Raw genomic sequence first — 24,090 nt, forward strand, 5'->3', positions numbered from 1 at the left:
GGACAGAGGGGGACACTAAAGGTACAGGGAGACAGAGGTGATACAGAGGAGGACACTAAAGGCATGGGGGCATAGAGCAGGGGACCAGAGATGGATTAAGATATAATGGGGCCCTAGACAAGGTAGTAGATGTGGGGTCCTCTTGTGGTCCTTTTGGTAAGCTAGGCCCCAAGCACCTACCTAGGTTGTCCGGTGGATGATCCTGCTCCGCAAGGGACAGAGATGACATTGTTTCGACTTCTGGACTTCTGGTTAAGAATGGACTTAGTTTTTATTTAATTTATGTAGTCATCAATTTTAAGGCTCATCTTGGCTACTGGTGTACTTTAAAATGGGATTGTTACCATAAAAATCACATTTCAACAGCAACTGGTCTGAGTGTATTAACCACCCTGGCGTTCTATTTCCCCAGGATTTCCGTGCAAAAAGTGGTTCAATTAATTTCCAATAATTTTTAACCATTTTTTTTTTTGCAATCAATTTTTTTTATGATATTGAATTCAATACAGGTTATTGTATTGAATTCAATTTAAAAAAAGTGTTTGCTGAGAGATGTTGATGATGCTGTGTGACCCTGGTGCCATCAACACCAATCGACGGGGGATATGTGATCGCTGAAGGAGAAGCAAAATCCCCCAAGGAACATGGAAGAAGGCACTGGGGATGCTATCACTCCTTCTGTGTGTGTGGGGGGGGGGGGGGATTCCCCTTCTATGCGGGCTGGTGGTGGCCTGCGGGGATCCCCCTTCTGAGGTGGGGGGGGGCCTTCTATGAGGGGTGTCCCCTTCTATGGGGGCTGTGGGTGGCCTCTCCCTCCTCTAGCCCCCACACATACTTGCCCCCCCCCCCCCCCCCAGTCAGGAGCCCTGATCTACTCACTTGAGGGCTTTCTCCTGCAGCGGAAGCGGCGCACTTCCTCCTCCATCGCAAAGTCTTGTGTTCTCTGTAATCACAGTTACGAGGCTTGGTGACGTCACCTCATAACTGTAACGACAGAGACCAGGACTTCGCCGATGGAGGAGGAGGGTGTCCATCGTGGCCAGCGCAGGAGAAAGCCTTCAGGTGAGTAGATCAGGGCTCCTGACTGGGGGGTGGGGGGCAGGGGGGATCGGGAGGGAGGGGGGAAGAGGAAGGAGAGATCACCCACAGCTTCCCTAGAAGGGGACACCCCCCCACAGAAGGGGGATCCCCGCAGGCCACCACCAGCCCGCACAGAAGGGGGAGTCCCCGACCGGCCACGACCAGCCCCCATAGAAGGGGACACCCCCCCGCACAAAAGGGATATCCCCGCAGGCCACCACCAGCCCGCATAGAAAGAGGATCTCCCTCCCACACACACACAGGAGTCCCCAGCCAGCCTGAACAGAAGGGAGACATCCCCCCCGCACAGAAGGGACACCCTGCCACCCGCCCACAGAGAAAGGGGAATCCCGCATGCAGCCAGCACATTCTCTGCCCCACTGGCTGCACAGGGATTCCCCAGGATGGCTGGATGCTAGTTCTGCACGCTGGGGGTAGCACAGATCGTTATCCACAGCATGCAGAAAGGCATCCAGCCATCCTGGGGAATCCCTCTGATCAGTAAAAAGTGCAGCGGGCGGTGCAGAGAAACAGGAAATCTCTCTGTTGGCATAGACGAGCTCAGATCGTCATTACCACTTTTTGCATGTTTTTCCTGGACGAACTCAGCTCATCCATACCGCCAGGGAGGCTACGTGATAAAGATGCTAATCCTGCATTCAAAACTTTCAAAACTTTTTCTGCTGTTATGGTTTGGAGTTATCACATACCTTAGGAGCACTGGCCCTTTAATTGCCATTGCCTTTGGCTGGAAAACAGTTGCATGCTGGGGGGGGGGGGCTTTTTATCTATAATATATTTCCCCTCTTCCCTTTATTTCCCCCTCCTTCTAATGACATAAAACAGTGCACTTCCTAATATAGACCTCAGTGGGAGTGTCTGAAGACTCTGGGAGGAGGGGGGTAACGAATACACGATTAGCAAGAGGAGAAAAAAAGAGTGAGGGAGGAAATTATGTCAGGATTAGCTTCATTCAAAGGTAACCAAGATGGAAACTGTCTAGAATAGGATTCTCTGCTTTTTCTTTATTAAATTCACAGGAATCATAAAGTGGACAGTGCAATACATCTGTTGTGTAAGTAGAACTAGTATTTATCTACTTATATTTGTGTTTTTTTATTTCTAAGTTAACATGGGTTTCAATTGTTGCTTTAAAGCAAATTAGACCAATATGGGATATCTGAGCCAAACTCAATTCAACAAGCTCACCTCTCCTTAACCATTGCATAAGATACTGTACATGAACAAACTAAGGGAGCACTAGTGTTGGGCGAACAGTGTTCGCCACTGTTCGGGTTCTGCAGAACATCACCCTGTTCGGGTGATGTTCGAGTTCGGCCGAACACCTGATGGTGTATGGCCGAACTAAGAGCGCATGGCCGAACGTTACCCGAACGTTCGGCTAGCGCTGTGATTGGCCGAACGGGTCACGTGTAGTGTTGGGCGAACATCTAGATGTTCGGGTTCGGGCCGAACATGGCCGCGATGTTCGGGTGTTCGAGCCGAACTCCGAACATAATGGAAGTCAATGGGGACCCGAACTTTCGTGCTTTGTAAAGCCTCCTTACATGCTACATACCCCAAATTTACAGGGCATGTGCACATTAGGAGTGGGTACAAGAGGAAAAAAAATGTAGCAAAAAGAGCTTATAGTTTTTGAGAAAATCGATTTTAAAGTTTCAAAGGGAAAACTGTCTTTTAAATGCGGGAAATGTCTGTTTTCTTTGCACAGGTAACATGCTTTTTGTCGGCATGCAGTCATAAATGTAATACATATAAGAGGTTCCAGGAAAAGGGACCGGTAACACTAACAGCAGCAGCACACGTGATGGAACAGGAGGAGGGTGGCGCAGGAGGAGAAGGCCACGCTTTGAGACACAACAACCCAGGCCTTGCATGAGGACAAGAAGCGTGCGGATAGCAATTTGCATTTTGTCGCCATGCAGTCATAAATGTAATACAGATGAGAGGTTCAATAAACAGGGACCGGAAACCCTAACCCATCACAGATGTTCATTGTTCATGTTACTTGGTTGGGGTCCGGGAGTGTTGCGTAGTCGTTTCCAATCCAGGATTGATTCATTTTAATTTGAGTCAGACGGTCTGCATTTTCTGTGGAGAGGCGGATACGCCGATCTGTGACGATGCCTCCGGCAGCACTGAAACAGCGTTCCGACATAACGCTGGCTGCCGGGCAAGCCAGCACCTCTATTGCGTACATTGCCAGTTTGTGCCAGGTGTCTAGCTTCGATACCCAATAGTTGAAGGGTGCAGATGGATTGTTCAACACAGCTATGCCATCTGACATGTAGTCCTTGACCATCTTCTCCAGGCGATCGGTGTTGGAGGTGGATCTGCACGCTTGCTGTTCTGTGTGCTGCTGCATGGGTGTCAGAAAATGTTCCCACTCCAAGGACACTGCCGATACCATTCCCTTTTGGGCACTAGCTTCGGCTTGTGTTGTTTGCTGCCCTCCTGGTCGTCCTGGGTTTGCGGAAGTCAGTCTGTCGGCGTACAACTGGCTAGAGGAGGGGGAGGATGTCAATCTCCTCTCTAAAGTCTCCACAAGGGCCTGCTGGTATTCTTCCATTTTGACCTGTCTGACTCTTTCTTCAAGCAGTTTTGGAACATTGTGTTTGTACTGTGGATCCAGAAGGGTATAAACCCAGTAATTGGTGTTGTCCAGAATGCGCACAATGCATGGGTCGCGTTCAATGCAGTCCTAGGCCGAAGAGGTCATAGCCTAGGGTCACAAAAACCTGTTTATTTGGGCAATTTCAATGGTAGTGATGCTGACGTACATAAATCTCAGCCATGGCCGTTAGCAACGTCTGAATTTCACGAAATGTCTCATGCAGGTAGAAGACATATTGTTAGACTTGGATTCCAAAGATGGGGTCCCTACATCTCTGCAAACCAGAGTTACAGGGGTCCAAAATTGGTAAAATCCCCCATAGGCTTTCATTGCCTCCCTATTTCACTTTCCAAAATCTCACATCTTTTCAAAGGGCAATTGCTCAGCAGTGGCAAATTTTCTAGCATTGTAGGGACCCTTAGGGGGAACATGACTGGTGAGTTCCGGGCCCCTAGGCCGAAGAGGTCATAGCCTAGGGTCACAAAAACCTGTTTATTTGGGCTATTTCAATGGTAGTGATGGTGACGTACATAAATCTCAGCCATGGCCGTTAGCAACGTCTGAATTTCACGAAATGTCTCATGCAGGTAGAAGACATATTGTTAGACTTGGATTCCAAAGATGGGGTCCCTACATCTCTTCAAACCAGAGTTACAGGGGTCCAAAATTGGTAAAATCCCCCATAGGCTTTCATTGCCTCCCTATTTCACTTTCCAAAATCTCACATCTTTTCAAAGGGCAATTGCTCAGCAGTGGCAAATTTTCTAGCATTGTAGGGACCCTTAGGGGGAACATGACTGGTGAGTTTCGGGCCCCTAGGCCGAAGAGGTCATAGCCTAGGGTCACAAAAACCTGTTTATTTGGGCAATTTCAATGGTAGTGATGCTGACGTACATAAATCTCAGCCATGGCCGTTAGCAACGTCTGAATTTCACGAAATGTCTCATGCAGGTAGAAGACATATTGTTAGACTTGGATTCCAAAGATGGGGTCCCTACATCTCTGCAAACCAGAGTTACAGGGGTCCAAAATTGGTAAAATCCCCCATAGGCTTTCATTGCCTCCCTATTTCACTTTCCAAAATCTCACATCTTTTCAAAGGGCAATTGCTCTGCAGTGGCAAATTTTCTAGCATTGTAGGGACCCTTAGGGGGAACATGACTGGTGAGTTTTGGGCCCCTAGGCCGAAGAGGTCATAGCCTAGGGTCACAAAAACCTGTTTATTTGGGCAATTTCAATGGTGGCGAGTCTGATGTACATAAATCGCAGCAATGGCCGTTAGCAATGTCTGAATCTCACGAAATGTCTCATGCAGGTAGAAGACATATTGTTAGACTTGGATTCCAAAGATGGGGTCTCTACATCTCTGCAAACCAGAGTTACAGGGCTCCAAAATTGGTAAAATCCCCCATAGGCTTTCATTGGGCCTACTATTTACCGTTCCAAAATCTCACACCATTTCAAAGGCAATGGCTCAGCAGTGGCAAAATTCACCAGTCATGATCCCCCTAAGAGTCCCTACAATGCTAGAAAATTTGGTACTGCTGAGCAATTGCCCTTTGAAAAGATGTGAGATTTTGGAAAGTGAAATAGGGAGGCAATGAAAGCCTATGGTGGATTTTACCAATTTTGGACCCCAGTAACTCTGGTTTGCAGAGATGTAGGGACCCCATCTTTGGAATCCAAGTCTAACAATATGTCTTCTACCTGCATGAGACATTTCATGAAATTCAGACGTTGCTAACGGCCATGGCTGAGATTTATGTACGTCAGCATCACTACCATTCAAATAGCCCAAATAAACAGGTTTTTGTGACCCTAGGCTATGACCTCTTCGGCCTAGGGGCCCGAAACTCACCAGTCATGTTCCCCCTAAGGGTCCTTACAATGCTAGAAAATTTGCCACTGCTGAGCAATTGCCCTTTGAAAAGATGTGAGATTTTGGAAAGTGAAATAGGGAAGCAATGAAAGCCTATGGGGGATTTTACCAATTTTGGACCCCTGTAACTCTGGTTTGCAGAGATGTAGGGACCCCATCTTTGGAATCCAAGTCTAACAATATGTCTTCTACCTGCATGAGACATTTCGTGAAATTCAGACGTTGCTAACGGCCATGGCTGAGATTTATGTACGTCAGCATCACTACCATTGAAATTGCCCAAATAAACAGGTTTTTGTGACCCTAGGCTATGACCTCTTCGGCTAGGGGCCCGAAACTCACCAGTCATGTTCCCCCTAAGGGTCCCTACAATGCTAGAAAATTTGCCACTGCTGAGCAATTGCCCTTTGAAAAGATGTGAGATTTTGGAAAGTGAAATAGGGAGGCAATGAAAGCCTATGGGGGATTTTACCAATTTTGGACCCCTGTAACTCTGGTTTGCAGAGATGTAGGGACCCCATCTTTGGAATCCAAGTCTAACAATATGTCTTCTACCTGCATGAGACATTTCGTGAAATTCAGACGTTGCTAACGGCCATGGCTGAGATTTATGTACGTCACCATCACTACCATTGAAATAGCCCAAATAAACAGGTTTTTGTGACCCTAGGCTATGACCTCTTCGGCCTAGGGGCCCGAAACTCACCAGTCATGTTCCCCCTAAGGGTCCCTACAATGCTAGAAAATTTACCACTGCTGAGCAATTGCCCTTTGAAAAGATGTGAGATTTTGGAAAGTGAAATAGGGAGGCAATGAAAGCCTATGGGGGATTTTACCAATTTTGGACCCCTGTAACTCTGGTTTGCAGAGATGTAGGGACCCCATCTTTGGAATCCAAGTCTAACAATATGTCTTCTACCTGCATGAGACATTTCGTGAAATTCAGACGTTGCTAACGGCCATGGCTGAGATTTATGTACATCAGCATCACTACCATTGAAATAGCCCAAATAAACAGGTTTTTGTGACCCTAGGCTATGACCTCTTCGGCCTAGGGGCCCGAAACTCCCCAGTCATGTTCCCCCTAAGGGTCCCTACAATGCTAGAAAATTTGCCACTGCTAAACAATTGCCCTTTGAAAAGATGTGAGATTTTGGAAAGTGAAATAGGGAGGCAATGAAAGCCTATGGGGGATTTTACCAATTTTGGACCCCTGTAACTCTGGTTTGCAGAGATGTAGGGACCCCATCTTTGGAATCCAAGTCTAACAATATGTCTTCTACCTGCATGAGACATTTCGTGAAATTCAGACATTGCTAACGGCCATGGCTGAGATTTATGTACGTCAGCATCACTACCATTGAAATAGCCCAAATAAACAGGTTTTTGTGACCCTAGGCTATGACCTCTTCGGCCTAGGGGCCCGAAACTCACCAGTCATGTTCCCCCTAAGGGTCCCTACAATGCTAGAAAGTTTGCCACTGCTGAGCAATTGCCCTTTGAAAAGATGTGAGATTTTGGAAAGTGAAATAGGGAGGCAATGAAAGCCTATAGGGGAAATTACCAATTTTGGACCCCTGTAACTCTGGTTTGCAGAGATGTAGGGACCCCATCTTTGGAATCCAAGTCTAACAATATGTCTTCTACCTGCATGAGACATTTCGTGAAATTCAGACGTTGCTAACGGCCATGGCTGAGATTTATGTACGTCACCATCACTACCATTGAAATAGCCCAAATAAACAGGTTTTTGTGACCCTAGGCTATGACCTCTTCGGCCTAGGGGCCCGAAACTCACCAGTCATGTTCCCCCTAAGGGTCCCTACAATGCTAGAAAATTTACCACTGCTGAGCAATTGCCCTTTGAAAAGATGTGAGATTTTGGAAAGTGAAATAGGGAGGCAATGAAAGCCTATGGGGGATTTTACCAATTTTGGACCCCTGTAACTCTGGTTTGCAGAGATGTAGGGACCCCATCTTTGGAATCCAAGTCTAACAATATGTCTTCTACCTGCATGAGACATTTCGTGAAATTCAGACGTTGCTAACGGCCATGGCTGAGATTTATTTACATCAGCATCACTACCATTGAAATAGCCCAAATAAACAGGTTTTTGTGACCCTAGGCTATGACCTCTTCGGCCTAGGGGCCCGAAACTCCCCAGTCATGTTCCCCCTAAGGGTCCCTACAATGCTAGAAAATTTGCCACTGCTAAACAATTGCCCTTTGAAAAGATGTGAGATTTTGGAAAGTGAAATAGGGAGGCAATGAAAGCCTATGGGGGATTTTACCAATTTTGGACCCCTGTAACTCTGGTTTGCAGAGATGTAGGGACCCCATCTTTGGAATCCAAGTCTAACAATATGTCTTCTACCTGCATGAGACATTTCGTGAAATTCAGACATTGCTAACGGCCATGGCTGAGATTTATGTACGTCAGCATCACTACCATTGAAATAGCCCAAATAAACAGGTTTTTGTGACCCTAGGCTATGACCTCTTCGGCCTAGGGGCCCGAAACTCACCAGTCATGTTCCCCCTAAGGGTCCCTACAATGCTAGAAAATTTGCCACCGCTGAGCAATGGCCCTTTGAAAAGATGTGAGATTTTGGAACTGTAAATAGGAGGCCCAATAAAAGCCTATGGGGGATTTTACCAAATTTGGAGCCCTGTAACTCTGGTTTGCAGAGATGTAGGAAACCCATCTTTGGAGCCCAAGTCTAACAATATGTCTTCTACCTGCATGAGACATTTCGTGAGATTCAGACGTTGCTAACGGCCATTGCTGCGATTTATGTACGTCAGACTCGCCACCATTGAAATTGCCCAAATAAACAGGTTTTTGTGACCCTAGGCTATGACCTCTTCGGCCTAGGGGCCCGAAACTCACCAGTCATGTTCCCCCTAAGGGTCCCTACAATGCTAGAAAATTTGCCACTGTTGAGCAATTGCCCTTTGAAAAGATGTGAGATTTTGGAAAGTGAAATAGGGAGGCAATGAAAGCCTATGGGGGATTTTACCAATTTTGGACCCCTGTAACTCTGGTTTGCAGAGATGTAGGGACCCCATCTTTGGAATCCAAGTCTAACAATATGTCTTCTACCTGCATGAGACATTTCGTGAAATTCAGACGTTGCTAACGGCCATGGCTGAGATTTATGTACGTCGTCAGCATCACTACCATTGAAATTGCCCAAATAAACAGGTTTTTGTGACCCTAGGCTATGACCTCTTCGGCCTAGGACTGCATTGAACGCGACCCACGCATTGTGCGCATTCTGGACAACACCAATTACTGGGTTTATACCCTTCTGGACCCACGGTACAAACACAATGTTCCAAAACTGCTTGAAGAAAGAGTCAGACAGGTCAAAATGGAAGAATACCAGCAGGCCCTTGTGGAGACTTTAGAGAGGAGATTGACATCCTCCCCCTCCTCTAGCCAGTTGTACGCCGACAGACTGACTTCCGCAAACCCAGGACGACCAGGAGGGCAGCAAACAACACAAGCCACAGCTAGTGCCCAAAAGGGAATGGTATCGGCAGTGTCCTTGGAGTGGGAAAATTTTCTGACACCCATGCAGCAGCACACAGAACAGCAAGCTTGCAGATCCACCTCCAACACCTATCGCCTGGAGAAGATGGTCAAGGACTACATGTCAGATGGCATAGCTGTGTTGAACAATCCATCTGCACCCTTCAACTATTGGGTATCGAAGCTAGACACCTGGCACAAACTGGCAATGTACGCAATAGAGGTGCTGGCTTGCCCGGCAGCCAGCGTTATGTCGGAACGCTGTTTCAGTGCTGCCGGAGGCATCGTCACAGATATCCGCCTCTCCACAGAAAATGCAGACCGTCTGACTCAAATTAAAATGAATCAATCCTCGATTGGAAACGACTACGCAACACTCCCGGACCCCAACCAAGTAACATGAACAATGAACATCTGTGATGGGTTAGGGTTTCCGGTCCCTGTTTATTGAACCTCTCATCTGTATTACATTTATGACTGCATGGCGACAAAATGCAAATTGCTATCCGCACGCTTCTTGTCCTCATGCAAGGCCTGGGTTGTTGTGTCTCAAAGCGTGGCCTTCTCCTCCTGCGCCACCCTCCTCCTGTTCCATCACGTGTGCTTCTGCTGGGTTAGCGTTACCGGTCCCTTTTCCTGGAACCTCTTATATGTATTACATTTATGACTGCATGGCAACAAAAAGCATGTTACCTGTGCAAAGAAACATGACATTTCCCGCATTTAAAAGACAGTTTTCCCTTTGAAACTTTAAAATCGATTTTCTCAAAAACTATAAGCTCTTTTTGCTAAAAAAAAATTTCCTCTTGTACCCACTCCCAATGTGCACATACCCTGTAAATTTCGGGTATGTAGCATGTAAGGAGGCTTGTAAGGAGGCTTTACAAAGCACGAAAGTTCGGGTCCCCATTGACTTCCATTATGTTCGGAGTTCGGCGCGAACACCCGAACATCGCGGCGATGTTCGGCGAACGTTCGCGAACCCGAACATCTAGGTGTTCGCCCAACACTAGGGAGCACAGAGCTATGAATCATTGCACTTTAATTCAAGTGCAAACATTTCTAGCTCTGAGCTTCCTTAGTTTGTTCACTTATTTTACTTTAAAGCAAACTTGAAGTGAGGAGAAAAGGTGAATTGAAGAAGGGCTATTATGTTATGCAGACAGATACAAGAAGTTCCTAATATAGATCAGGATCATTTTAAGGAAACCTTTCATGTTTCAAATTTTGGAAAATGTATGCAAATTTTCACCATAAAATAATGGAAATTGCTATTGTGTTTCAGATGCATAGTTTTGACCCTGCAGAATGAATTGATGGAACCTGTTTTCACTAATATAGCTGCGTCTGCCAAGACGGGTTAAACCAAAAACAGAGATTGCAGTGAAAAGCCATTGTTGTGTTGCCAGCATTGCTCATACAGCTGGTCAGTTTTCAGTGAATATTCCTCATAGAGTACAACATGTGCACGATGCGTTTAGGAGCCACTTTTGCCATGTTCTCCCACAATCCAGCCTTAGAGTACCTGCACAACTTCATATCTACAATCACCTTTACATTCACGCTCTGACTACCCCCACCCCATTGTGTCCTCCAGGATCAGGTGCCCATCTGGTCACCACAACAACAAAACCTGCTGTGGTGGGGGGCCTTGATTGGAGGGATGGAGGAAGAGTTGAAGCTGATGCTCTTCACATCCCTGGGATGGCTTGGGATACCTTGCGACGGCAGGGGCTATTCTCCTAGTAGTTGTGCCTTTGACTAAACTAAAGTCATGAATAGAGATGGCCCGAACAGTTCGCTGGCAGACAAGTACCGGCGAATTTCCGCTATTCGTGTTCGCGGCAAATGGTGAACATAGGTGTGTTTGACCCGCCCCCTATACATCATCATGGAGCCAAACTTTGACCCCTTACCTCTGCCCTTTAGTGATTAAAACATGACTGCGTCAACTACGTAATTTTTGGTGGGACTTTTGGCTTGGATCCCCCTCCGGCATGCCACAGTCCAGGTCTTAGACCCTTTGAAACAACTTTTCCATCACTTTTGTGGCCAGAAACAGTCTTTGTAGGTTTTAAAATTTGCATGCCCATCTATTTGCGGAAATGTGATGTTCAGGACATCTCTAGTCATGAAACAAAAATAATTAAAGCTAGAAGATGTCTATGATGGAAAACAGCACAAGAGAAGGGGACTGAACAATCAGAAACTTTTCTTTGTATAATGAGGAAAAGTTACAACCCCATCCCCATCAAGCTGTTAGTGCTGTTATTTATTTACATCCCACAGGACCACCAGGAGACATTTTAGTACCACTGAGGTGAACTTGTGGTCCAATGAACAGGAAGTGAGAGAAATCTCCCCAGTAAGTACACAGATAACAATAGAGGTCCAAAAATATTTTTAACCCCCTTTTTCTGGTATTGGGCATTCAAGTTGTGCAAAATAAGACCACCACTGCTTTCCAAAAACAGAAATCGGAGATATGTGATGGACATGATCCTGAATCAGATAATGACCGGAAAAACTTCCACGACTCGTTGATTTACTTGGCTTGTGAGTAGCCATTCCTGTGTGAAGGGGTTTTCTACATCACAGGCGCAATGAGCAACCATCTAGCAATCTGACTTGGCACAAGATTTGTTCATTAGTGACATCTCACACTTTTATAATTTCCCAATTTGAAATGCATGTATAATTTCTCCATGGCAGTAAACTCTGTATTTCTGTGCCAATAATGTGTTTTGCACCAGAAATCTCAGCTCTCCCTGGCATATGTGCTCCATAATATGTTTCTCTAATTAATTGCTAAGTCTAAAATGCTAACAGCAAAAAAAGAGACCTATTTCTTCCACCAGAAAAGAGAAGGAAGAAGCCGTGGCAGATGCCAGTATGTTGTGATTCCCTGAAGGTTCTCAGTGGCTCCCACAGCTGTGACCCTCTAGGCTAAGCAGGCTAACAAAGTTTAGTCTGTCTTTGTAGGCCTAAGACTAGCTGTAAAAAAATGAGCTTTGCATTATGTCTCACACTTCTATGAATTAGTTTAAAAGGAAATCCAATAAACACTGTTGCCATGAACGGTAATTAGAGATTGGCAAAATTACAGGTTCTGCATCACAATACAAAAAACCTGGCAGCTTTCACTAAAAAGCTTTAGCGTAAGCTGCCATGCACAATTAACTGCAACATCAGATGTAGAAAAATGAGGCTCTTGCTAAGACGTAGCAAGAGGGGATGAAAAGGTTGTGACTGCACCAGAGCCTTTGGATCAGAAGAGTCAACCTGACCAGAGGTCCACCTTCTTAAAATATTGCATTAACTCACTAATCTCCAGATACCATCCCACCTGGAACTTTTCTCTTCCCAGAAGACCCTTTTGTCCTGTAGCTTAACTACCTAATGACCGCGTTACACCAATGGGCATGAACGTGGCGGCGGCCCCAGGACCGCCTAACGCTAGTCATCAAGCCCTGAAGCTGTAGTCTAGCAGGGAACGCGCGGTCATTCCCAGCCTGCTAGCTGTGATCACGGCTAGCAGGCCATTAGTAAACGAAAGGGGAAAGAAATCCCCTATGTTTACATTCATACAGCGTTGCTATCTAGTGCATCGCTGTACAAGGGACACTCGACTGTCCCTCAGAGTGGTAGGGGATTGAAGCCCTCTCATAGGCTGATGCCTATGAGAGGCGGAGAAGAGGACGGAGGCAAATCAGGATGGTGTGTGTGTGGGTGGGGGAGGGGGGGGAGAGGCACTGAAAGCCTGAAAACAATAAAACACAGGATCGCAGCAGCGATCAGAAACCTCCAAATAAATGTCCTGTTAAGAACAATAAAAGAAGGTTAGATTCATTGTGTGCTTAGCAACCTGACAAAGCTGCAAATCCCTGTGTTTTGAAAAATGGCCAGGTCACTAGGAGGGTGTAAGCCTGTGGTCCTGAAGTGGTTAATCACCTCCCTTCACTCCCACATCCAGGACTTCTCACGAGCATCAACTCTCAATGCTCTCCCACAGCCAGTCTGTCATGCTCTGAGCCTGGAAACCTTCAAACATATTCACAAAAGACTCCTGTTCAGACGAAAGGGGTAAAGAGGCGCCCAAGGTGAATAAAATACATTAAAAGCAACTAAAATATAAATAAATGAGGTGGCTTACCTCAATGATGACACACCCATATAGGAATGGATATTTATTAGTAAATAAAGCACAGTCAACGCATTTCGTGGGAACTCGCCCATTTCCTCAAGCCAAATAAAGTGCCACTAAATGCCGGTAGCCAGATTCAAGGCGCCACTGAATCCGGCTACCGGCATTTAGTGGCACTTTATTTGGCCTGAGGAAGTGGGCGAGTTCCCACGAAACGCGTTGCCTGTGCTTTTTTACTGTGTCTCACCCCATCCGTGGGGTGCTCCTACACCTGACCACTGGTTGTCTCTGACACTACCTAGTTTGCCAGTGTGTAAGAGTTTTTTTCAAGAGAGCGACCTTCGCCAGGTCTCCTGGTACCCCCAGTGGAGTCGGGTTTGTGCATCTCCACCTGCCTGCAGTAGTCGTTTGCCCTTCTGCAACCCGCCTTTGTGAGTATTATTTCAACACCATTTAATTTATTCACCAATCTCTGTGACGTACTGCACCATCTGGGCTCCCGTTGTCTCTGTGTTTCTTTCCATAGGGTGCACATACTCACCCTCAACCTTCCTGTTCAGTAGAGAGGTAGCGAACGGTTCGCCGGCGAACGGTTCAAGGCGAACTTTGGGGGTTCGCGTTTGCCTGGACCAAACAAACGTTTGCGGAAGTTCGATTCGCCCCATAATGCACTATGAGGGTCAACTTTGACCCTTTGCATCACAGTCAGCAGGCACATTGTAGCCATTCAGGCTACACTAAGCCCTGGAGTCCCACCCCCCCCCCCCCCCCTTATATAAGGCAGGTTTGCCGGCCATTACACCCACTCGTGTGCCTGCTAGAGACAGACTAGGGACAGCTGCTGCAGACTTGTTCTCCTAGGGAAAGATTAGTTAGGCTCTTGGCTTGCTCCTGGCTGATTGTTATTGCTAAAATAGCACCCCTCAACAGCTCTTTTGAGAGCTCTAATGTTTTCCTGATGTGTTTTTTTGTGTGTGTGTGTTGCTCACTGAATTATACAGCCCTATCTGTTGCAGCTGGACCTTGGTAATTGTTATTACTGTGCCAGCCAGGCCATGCCTAACTATCTATACTGGGACACCTACCTATGCCTACCTAACTACTGGGGCACCTACTTACCTATACGGGGACACCTACTTACCTACCTATACTAGGGGACCTACCTATGCCTACCTACCTATACTGGGTCTCCTACCTATGCCTAGCTAACTACTGGGTCTCCTACCAATGTCTAGCTAACTACTGAGGCACCTACCTATGCCGACCTACCTATACTGGGACTTCTACCTATGCCTACCTACCTATACTGGGACTCCTACCTATGCCTAGCTAACTACTGGGACACCTACCTATGCCTACCTACCTATACTGGGTCTCCTACCTATGCCTAGCTAACTACTGGGACACCTACCTATGCCTACCTACCTATACTGGGTCTCCTACCTATGCCTAGTTAACAACTGGGACACCTACCTATGCCTACCTACCTATACTGGGTCTCCTACCTATACCTAGCTAACTACTGGGACACCTACCTATGCCTACCTACCTATACTGGGACTCCTACCTATGCCTAGATAACTACTGGGACACCTACCTATGCCTAGCTAACTACTGGGACACCTACCTATGCCTACCTACCTATACTGGGTCTCCTACCTATGCCTAGCTAACTACTGGGACACCTACCTATGCCTACCTACCTATACTGGGTCTCCTACCTATGCCTAGCTAACTACTGGGGCACCTACCTATGCCTACTTACCTATACTGGGTCTCCTACCTATACCTAGCTAACTAATGAGACACCTACCTATGCCTACCTACCTATACTGGGACTCCTACCTATGCCTACCTACCTATACTGGGACTCCTACCTATGCCTAGCTAACTACTGGGACACCTACCTATGCCTACCTACATACAAGAAGATAATAAAGTCATTGCTTCATTGTGGACAGACCAAATTTGATCAGCTGGACAGTCACTGTTGTTCTATCATTGAGCTACCACAGCCCGGCGACCATATGGGCTTGAAAACCGCCACGGCCTACACTCTCGCCATGGTGCACACCAGTCCAGCATGGCCGTCACTACGCATACAGCTGTTTGGGGTGCGTTACACAGTGAGTTTGGTGCGTCAGTGTGAAGCAGAACTCTAATTACACTCCCTGATTGATGTATACACCTGCAAGATGTTTTTAAGCACTTTAGGCCTGCAATTTAGCATTCAATGTCATTTCTGCCCTTAAAACGCTGCTTTGCGTCACATCCAGATTTTTCCCCGGGACTTTGGGCATGTATCCCACTCCGCCATGCCCCCCTCCAGGTGTTAGACCCCTTGAAACATCTTTTCCATCACTTTTCTGGCCAGCATAATTTTTTCTATTTTTCAAAGTTTGCATCCCCATTGAAGTCTATTGCGGTTCGCGAACTTTTCGGCAAACCGAACCTTCTGTGAAGGTTCGCGAACGGGGTTCGCAAACCGAAAGTCGGAGGTTCACGACATCTCTACTGTTCAGACGAGCTTATAATTTGCCATTGGTGGCATTGGAGGTTTACTGCCTCATCTGCTAACCCCTGTATCTCCTTATCTAATGTCTCAAAAACACTACACTCTAGATCAGCCTTTCTCAACCTTTTTACCTTGGAGGAGGAACCCTGCAAATACTTTTTGCATCACAAGGAACCCCTGCAAGTTATTTTTAGATCTCAAAAATCCTGCATTTATTTTGCAGGTGGCATGGTCTTTACAAACTGGTGAGGCCGTTTATGCCCTATTACAGTGCCCTTCATTATAATGTCTCTTTTTACTAGTACCTTTATTAATGTGTTCATTATTATTCTGATCCCCAATTTAGTGCTTTTTTTTTTTTTTTTTTTTTTTTACAGTACTCCCTATTATAGTGTGCTCTCTATCATACTTCCCCCCCAACACCCACAATGGGGAAAAATGCCAAGGAACCACTGCAGAGTACTCAAGGAACCCTGGTTGAGAAACCTGCTCTAGATGTAAGCTTGCAAGGGCAGGGACCTCCGCCTATTGTTTCTTATTCTAATGTAATTTATCATATGAACATGCATTGGTATTGGTGATGTCTCAAACCACACATGAACAAAGTATGTATTTGTATTGCTAGATGTCATGATTGTCATGATTTGTTTTGTACTATGTACAGCGTTACGGAAGATGTTGGAGCTATATAAATAACAAAATAAAATAGTAATAAAAAAAGAATTGGTGCTATATGGAATTGGTGCCAATGCTAGAAAATTTGGTACTGCTGAGCAATTGCCCTTTGAAAAGATGTGAGATTTTGGAAAGTGAAATAGGGAGGCAATGAAAGCCTATGGTGGATTTTACCAATTTTGGACCCCTGTAACTCTGGTTTGCAGAGATGTAGGGACCCCATCTTTGGAATCCAAGTCTAACAATATGTCTTCTACCTGCATGAGACATTTCATGAAATTCAGACGTTGCTAACGGCCATGGCTGAGATTTATGTACGTCAGCATCACTACCATTCAAATAGCCCAAATAAACAGGTTTTTGTGACCCTAGGCTATGACCTCTTCGGCCTAGGGGCCCGAAACTCACCAGTCATGTTCCCCCTAAGGGTCCTTACAATGCTAGAAAATTTGCCACTGCTGAGCAATTGCCCTTTGAAAAGATGTGAGATTTTGGAAAGTGAAATAGGGAAGCAATGAAAGCCTATGGGGGATTTTACCAATTTTGGACCCCTGTAACTCTGGTTTGCAGAGATGTAGGGACCCCATCTTTGGAATCCAAGTCTAACAATATGTCTTCTACCTGCATGAGACATTTCGTGAAATTCAGACGTTGCTAACGGCCATGGCTGAGATTTATGTACGTCAGCATCACTACCATTGAAATTGCCCAAATAAACAGGTTTTTGTGACCCTAGGCTATGACCTCTTCGGCTAGGGGCCCGAAACTCACCAGTCATGTTCCCCCTAAGGGTCCCTACAATGCTAGAAAATTTGCCACTGCTGAGCAATTGCCCTTTGAAAAGATGTGAGATTTTGGAAAGTGAAATAGGGAGGCAATGAAAGCCTATGGGGGATTTTACCAATTTTGGACCCCTGTAACTCTGGTTTGCAGAGATGTAGGGACCCCATCTTTGGAATCCAAGTCTAACAATATGTCTTCTACCTGCATGAGACATTTCGTGAAATTCAGACGTTGCTAACGGCCATGGCTGAGATTTATGTACGTCACCATCACTACCATTGAAATAGCCCAAATAAACAGGTTTTTGTGACCCTAGGCTATGACCTCTTCGGCCTAGGGGCCCGAAACTCCCCAGTCATGTTCCCCCTAAGGGTCCCTACAATGCTAGAAAATTTACCACTGCTGAGCAATTGCCCTTTGAAAAGATGTGAGATTTTGGAAAGTGAAATAGGGAGGCAATGAAAGCCTATGGGGGATTTTACCAATTTTGGACCCCTGTAACTCTGGTTTGCAGAGATGTAGGGACCCCATCTTTGGAATCCAAGTCTAACAATATGTCTTCTACCTGCATGAGACATTTCGTGAAATTCAGACGTTGCTAACGGCCATGGCTGAGATTTATGTACATCAGCATCACTACCATTGAAATAGCCCAAATAAACAGGTTTTTGTGACCCTAGGCTATGACCTCTTCGGCCTAGGGGCCCGAAACTCCCCAGTCATGTTCCCCCTAAGGGTCCCTACAATGCTAGAAAATTTGCCACTGCTAAACAATTGCCCTTTGAAAAGATGTGAGATTTTGGAAAGTGAAATAGGGAGGCAATGAAAGCCTATGGGGGATTTTACCAATTTTGGACCCCTGTAACTCTGGTTTGCAGAGATGTAGGGACCCCATCTTTGGAATCCAAGTCTAACAATATGTCTTCTACCTGCATGAGACATTTCGTGAAATTCAGACATTGCTAACGGCCATGGCTGAGATTTATGTACGTCAGCATCACTACCATTGAAATAGCCCAAATAAACAGGTTTTTGTGACCCTAGGCTATGACCTCTTCGGCCTAGGGGCCCGAAACTCACCAGTCATGTTCCCCCTAAGGGTCCCTACAATGCTAGAAAGTTTGCCACTGCTGAGCAATTGCCCTTTGAAAAGATGTGAGATTTTGGAAAGTGAAATAGGGAGGCAATGAAAGCCTATAGGGGAAATTACCAATTTTGGACCCCTGTAACTCTGGTTTGCAGAGATGTAGGGACCCCATCTTTGGAATCCAAGTCTAACAATATGTCTTCTACCTGCATGAGACATTTCGTGAAATTCAGACGTTGCTAACGGCCATGGCTGAGATTTATGTACGTCACCATCACTACCATTGAAATAGCCCAAATAAACAGGTTTTTGTGACCCTAGGCTATGACCTCTTCGGCCTAGGGGCCCGAAACTCACCAGTCATGTTCCCCCTAAGGGTCCCTACAATGCTAGAAAATTTACCACTGCTGAGCAATTGCCCTTTGAAAAGATGTGAGATTTTGGAAAGTGAAATAGGGAGGCAATGAAAGCCTATGGGGGATTTTACCAATTTTGGACCCCTGTAACTCTGGTTTGCAGAGATGTAGGGACCCCATCTTTGGAATCCAAGTCTAACAATATGTCTTCTACCTGCATGAGACATTTCGTGAAATTCAGACGTTGCTAACGGCCATGGCTGAGATTTATTTACATCAGCATCACTACCATTGAAATAGCCCAAATAAACAGGTTTTTGTGACCCTAGGCTATGACCTCTTCGGCCTAGGGCCCCGAAACTCCCCAGTCATGTTCCCCCTAAGGGTCCCTACAATGCTAGAAAATTTGCCACTGCTAAACAATTGCCCTTTGAAAAGATGTGAGATTTTGGAAAGTGAAATAGGGAGGCAATGAAAGCCTATGGGGGATTTTACCAATTTTGGACCCCTGTAACTCTGGTTTGCAGAGATGTAGGGACCCCATCTTTGGAATCCAAGTCTAACAATATGTCTTCTACCTGCATGAGACATTTCGTGAAATTCAGACATTGCTAACGGCCATGGCTGAGATTTATGTACGTCAGCATCACTACCATTGAAATAGCCCAAATAAACAGGTTTTTGTGACCCTAGGCTATGACCTCTTCGGCCTAGGGGCCCGAAACTCACCAGTCATGTTCCCCCTAAGGGTCCCTACAATGCTAGAAAATTTGCCACCGCTGAGCAATGGCCCTTTGAAAAGATGTGAGATTTTGGAACTGTAAATAGGAGGCCCAATAAAAGCCTATGGGGGATTTTACCAAATTTGGAGCCCTGTAACTCTGGTTTGCAGAGATGTAGGAAACCCATCTTTGGAGCCCAAGTCTAACAATATGTCTTCTACCTGCATGAGACATTTCGTGAAATTCAGACGTTGCTAACGGCCATGGCTGAGATTTATGTACGTCGTCAGCATCACTACCATTGAAATTGCCCAAATAAACAGGTTTTTGTGACCCTAGGCTATGACCTCTTCGGCCTAGGACTGCATTGAACGCGACCCACGCATTGTGCGCATTCTGGACAACACCAATTACTGGGTTTATACCCTTCTGGACCCACGGTACAAACACAATGTTCCAAAACTGCTTGAAGAAAGAGTCAGACAGGTCAAAATGGAAGAATACCAGCAGGCCCTTGTGGAGACTTTAGAGAGGAGATTGACATCCTCCCCCTCCTCTAGCCAGTTGTACGCCGACAGACTGACTTCCGCAAACCCAGGACGACCAGGAGGGCAGCAAACAACACAAGCCACAGCTAGTGCCCAAAAGGGAATGGTATCGGCAGTGTCCTTGGAGTGGGAAAATTTTCTGACACCCATGCAGCAGCACACAGAACAGCAAGCTTGCAGATCCACCTCCAACACCTATCGCCTGGAGAAGATGGTCAAGGACTACATGTCAGATGGCATAGCTGTGTTGAACAATCCATCTGCACCCTTCAACTATTGGGTATCGAAGCTAGACACCTGGCACAAACTGGCAATGTACGCAATAGAGGTGCTGGCTTGCCCGGCAGCCAGCGTTATGTCGGAACGCTGTTTCAGTGCTGCCGGAGGCATCGTCACAGATATCCGCCTCTCCACAGAAAATGCAGACCGTCTGACTCAAATTAAAATGAATCAATCCTCGATTGGAAACGACTACGCAACACTCCCGGACCCCAACCAAGTAACATGAACAATGAACATCTGTGATGGGTTAGGGTTTCCGGTCCCTGTTTATTGAACCTCTCATCTGTATTACATTTATGACTGCATGGCGACAAAATGCAAATTGCTATCCGCACGCTTCTTGTCCTCATGCAAGGCCTGGGTTGTTGTGTCTCAAAGCGTGGCCTTCTCCTCCTGCGCCACCCTCCTCCTGTTCCATCACGTGTGCTTCTGCTGGGTTAGCGTTACCGGTCCCTTTTCCTGGAACCTCTTATATGTATTACATTTATGACTGCATGGCAACAAAAAGCATGTTACCTGTGCAAAGAAACATGACATTTCCCGCATTTAAAAGACAGTTTTCCCTTTGAAACTTTAAAATCGATTTTCTCAAAAACTATAAGCTCTTTTTGCTAAAAAAAAATTTCCTCTTGTACCCACTCCCAATGTGCACATACCCTGTAAATTTCGGGTATGTAGCATGTAAGGAGGCTTGTAAGGAGGCTTTACAAAGCACGAAAGTTCGGGTCCCCATTGACTTCCATTATGTTCGGAGTTCGGCGCGAACACCCGAACATCGCGGCGATGTTCGGCGAACGTTCGCGAACCCGAACATCTAGGTGTTCGCCCAACACTAGGGAGCACAGAGCTATGAATCATTGCACTTTAATTCAAGTGCAAACATTTCTAGCTCTGAGCTTCCTTAGTTTGTTCACTTATTTTACTTTAAAGCAAACTTGAAGTGAGGAGAAAAGGTGAATTGAAGAAGGGCTATTATGTTATGCAGACAGATACAAGAAGTTCCTAATATAGATCAGGATCATTTTAAGGAAACCTTTCATGTTTCAAATTTTGGAAAATGTATGCAAATTTTCACCATAAAATAATGGAAATTGCTATTGTGTTTCAGATGCATAGTTTTGACCCTGCAGAATGAATTGATGGAACCTGTTTTCACTAATATAGCTGCGTCTGCCAAGACGGGTTAAACCAAAAACAGAGATTGCAGTGAAAAGCCATTGTTGTGTTGCCAGCATTGCTCATACAGCTGGTCAGTTTTCAGTGAATATTCCTCATAGAGTACAACATGTGCACGATGCGTTTAGGAGCCACTTTTGCCATGTTCTCCCACAATCCAGCCTTAGAGTACCTGCACAACTTCATATCTACAATCACCTTTACATTCACGCTCTGACTACCCCCACCCCATTGTGTCCTCCAGGATCAGGTGCCCATCTGGTCACCACAACAACAAAACCTGCTGTGGTGGGGGGCCTTGATTGGAGGGATGGAGGAAGAGTTGAAGCTGATGCTCTTCACATCCCTGGGATGGCTTGGGATACCTTGCGACGGCAGGGGCTATTCTCCTAGTAGTTGTGCCTTTGACTAAACTAAAGTCATGAATAGAGATGGCCCGAACAGTTCGCTGGCAGACAAGTACCGGCGAATTTCCGCTATTCGTGTTCGCGGCAAATGGTGAACATAGGTGTGTTTGACCCGCCCCCTATACATCATCATGGAGCCAAACTTTGACCCCTTACCTCTGCCCTTTAGTGATTAAAACATGACTGCGTCAACTACGTAATTTTTGGTGGGACTTTTGGCTTGGATCCCCCTCCGGCATGCCACAGTCCAGGTCTTAGACCCTTTGAAACAACTTTTCCATCACTTTTGTGGCCAGAAACAGTCTTTGTAGGTTTTAAAATTTGCATGCCCATCTATTTGCGGAAATGTGATGTTCAGGACATCTCTAGTCATGAAACAAAAATAATTAAAGCTAGAAGATGTCTATGATGGAAAACAGCACAAGAGAAGGGGACTGAACAATCAGAAACTTTTCTTTGTATAATGAGGAAAAGTTACAACCCCATCCCCATCAAGCTGTTAGTGCTGTTATTTATTTACATCCCACAGGACCACCAGGAGACATTTTAGTACCACTGAGGTGAACTTGTGGTCCAATGAACAGGAAGTGAGAGAAATCTCCCCAGTAAGTACACAGATAACAATAGAGGTCCAAAAATATTTTTAACCCCCTTTTTCTGGTATTGGGCATTCAAGTTGTGCAAAATAAGACCACCACTGCTTTCCAAAAACAGAAATCGGAGATATGTGATGGACATGATCCTGAATCAGATAATGACCGGAAAAACTTCCACGACTCGTTGATTTACTTGGCTTGTGAGTAGCCATTCCTGTGTGAAGGGGTTTTCTACATCACAGGCGCAATGAGCAACCATCTAGCAATCTGACTTGGCACAAGATTTGTTCATTAGTGACATCTCACACTTTTATAATTTCCCAATTTGAAATGCATGTATAATTTCTCCATGGCAGTAAACTCTGTATTTCTGTGCCAATAATGTGTTTTGCACCAGAAATCTCAGCTCTCCCTGGCATATGTGCTCCATAATATGTTTCTCTAATTAATTGCTAAGTCTAAAATGCTAACAGCAAAAAAAGAGACCTATTTCTTCCACCAGAAAAGAGAAGGAAGAAGCCGTGGCAGATGCCAGTATGTTGTGATTCCCTGAAGGTTCTCAGTGGCTCCCACAGCTGTGACCCTCTAGGCTAAGCAGGCTAACAAAGTTTAGTCTGTCTTTGTAGGCCTAAGACTAGCTGTAAAAAAATGAGCTTTGCATTATGTCTCACACTTCTATGAATTAGTTTAAAAGGAAATCCAATAAACACTGTTGCCATGAACGGTAATTAGAGATTGGCAAAATTACAGGTTCTGCATCACAATACAAAAAACCTGGCAGCTTTCACTAAAAAGCTTTAGCGTAAGCTGCCATGCACAATTAACTGCAACATCAGATGTAGAAAAATGAGGCTCTTGCTAAGACGTAGCAAGAGGGGATGAAAAGGTTGTGACTGCACCAGAGCCTTTGGATCAGAAGAGTCAACCTGACCAGAGGTCCACCTTCTTAAAATATTGCATTAACTCACTAATCTCCAGATACCATCCCACCTGGAACTTTTCTCTTCCCAGAAGACCCTTTTGTCCTGTAGCTTAACTACCTAATGACCGCGTTACACCAATGGGCATGAACGTGGCGGCGGCCCCAGGACCGCCTAACGCTAGTCATCAAGCCCTGAAGCTGTAGTCTAGCAGGGAACGCGCGGTCATTCCCAGCCTGCTAGCTGTGATCACGGCTAGCAGGCCATTAGTAAACGAAAGGGGAAAGAAATCCCCTATGTTTACATTCATACAGCGTTGCTATCTAGTGCATCGCTGTACAAGGGACACTCGACTGTCCCTCAGAGTGGTAGGGGATTGAAGCCCTCTCATAGGCTGATGCCTATGAGAGGCGGAGAAGAGGACGGAGGCAAATCAGGATGGTGTGTGTGTGGGTGGGGGAGGGGGGGGAGAGGCACTGAAAGCCTGAAAACAATAAAACACAGGATCGCAGCAGCGATCAGAAACCTCCAAATAAATGTCCTGTTAAGAACAATAAAAGAAGGTTAGATTCATTGTGTGCTTAGCAACCTGACAAAGCTGCAAATCCCTGTGTTTTGAAAAATGGCCAGGTCACTAGGAGGGTGTAAGCCTGTGGTCCTGAAGTGGTTAATCACCTCCCTTCACTCCCACATCCAGGACTTCTCACGAGCATCAACTCTCAATGCTCTCCCACAGCCAGTCTGTCATG

The sequence above is a fragment of the Hyperolius riggenbachi genome, chromosome 7 (genome assembly GCF_040937935.1).
Source record: "Hyperolius riggenbachi isolate aHypRig1 chromosome 7, aHypRig1.pri, whole genome shotgun sequence".
Classification (NCBI taxonomy): domain Eukaryota; kingdom Metazoa; phylum Chordata; class Amphibia; order Anura; family Hyperoliidae; genus Hyperolius; species Hyperolius riggenbachi.